Below are 1,844 nucleotides of genomic sequence, written 5' to 3'. Positions count from 1 at the left end.
CTTTGAAATCTATGGAGGTGTAAAGCAATTGTATCTGTTCATCGTGGAAGTCTTCATGCAGACTCTGTTACTGGACCTGCGCACCTGACGGTTACTCTGCAAGCTACTCACAGCATCACAGGTTCTTTCTTCACCCGTATGGTATCCGAGTGCTTTCCTACCTATTATCATGCTAGTGTTGTGGGTGATGCTGTAGCCATGACAGAGCAGGATCCATGCAAGAGGCAGGGATATGTGTGTGATATCTTCTACTGGATCAGCTGTACAGGCAGGAGGCATATAGACAAATGTTCAGTACCAAGTACCTGTCCTCAGATCTCTGGGGAAAGAGAGGACTGGATTCCTGTTCCACTTTTCCTGGCCTGAGAAAGGGGACCTGGTACCCAAAAACCTATTTATGTCTTTCCCAACTATAAAAGTTGGTCCAATAAAAAAAAAAAAAAAAAAAAGATATCACTCACAAAAATCTTTGCCTTACCCACCAAAGGCACTTTACAAACATTGCTCATGTAGCCCCATCACCACCAAGTGCAGCCACCCCTTGGGTGGAAGGCAGGCACAGATACAACTTAGGCTCAAGAGGAAAAAAAAAAAAAGGGGGAAATCTCTGTATGGAAAGACCAAACAAACACTAGCTGGCAAAGAGTCAGCCATGAAGTACAGTAATTAAAAGAGGCAATGACTCCTAGAAACTTCCCCTGGGCTGGATTGTCAGAGATAGTTGGCCCTTACATAGGCTAAATAGCAGACAGATTGTCTTGGCTGGATTTTCCTGTTAGGGACTATAAGCAGGCCCCTCTCCTAGAAGCTGTGCCCGTGATAATCTGACCAATAAAGACAATTCCCTACTGACATAATTATTCAGGGTCTGATCCTGCTAACACGCCAGCACACAGGCAGGTTCACAAAGCATCGAGCCTTATTTTGCATGGAAAGTTACTCCTGGGCCCGAGGGGGTGTGTAGGATGGGCTCTGCTTGTCTGAGTTTCAGATACACCGCTCTCCCTGCTCCATTTTACATGGTTTCCACAAGGGAAACACAGACATAATAATATGGAAGCCAAGGCCTGGTTTGGTAATGACACTTGAGAAGCCACCTCCAACGTTTTGACCTGGAAAAATTCAAAGTATCCAAAGATCGAAACACCAGCCAAGGCAGAAGGGGGTTTTAGCATGTCCTTCTCCAAAAGGAAATAACCTCTGTACGTCACCCCCAGATGCCAACTGTGCTCACGCTCCAAATGCAACCAAACTATGGCCCCCAACCCTGCAAAGATTTTGTGACCTATCTACTGTGATATACCGTGGCTTCAACACAGCTACTCACAGGGCGTGGGGCATCCTTTGAAAGATCAGGGCCTTTTCTCCCGTCCATCTCTCTCTCTCAATTCAGCTGAGACCTGAGCTACCCTCAGTTGCCTTTTTTCTTGCACATGTCTCCATTTAGGGCCCCCTTCTTTTTTTTTGATTAACCCCATTTAGTAGTTTGGGGCTCGGTACTTCGGGCCCAAGGGAAGGTAGATGTAGTTAGTTAGCGGTGTCAGTCTGACATCAAGATAGATTTGCACCTTAAAAACTAACCAAAGTAGATACACGCACACACCTCTCCAGGACTTGCACCGTGTGTGTGTGTGTGTACCAAAGTAGATACGCATACGCGCGTGCGCACACACACACACACACACACACAGAGTGCAAGTCTTGGAAAGGTGTGTGTGTGTGTGTATACCAAAGTAGATACACACACTCCTACCCCCAGACCTGTACCTTGTCAGTGTTGATATTTGTAAATGTGTACACACACCTCTGCCAAGGATTTGCACCTTGGGTATATATACACAAGC

This window comes from Gavialis gangeticus, unplaced genomic scaffold (assembly GCF_001723915.1).
Source record: "Gavialis gangeticus isolate Ggan-Ray unplaced genomic scaffold, GavGan_comp1, whole genome shotgun sequence".
In the NCBI taxonomy this organism is placed as follows: domain Eukaryota; kingdom Metazoa; phylum Chordata; order Crocodylia; family Gavialidae; genus Gavialis; species Gavialis gangeticus.
This window is presented reverse-complemented; position numbering follows the sequence as displayed.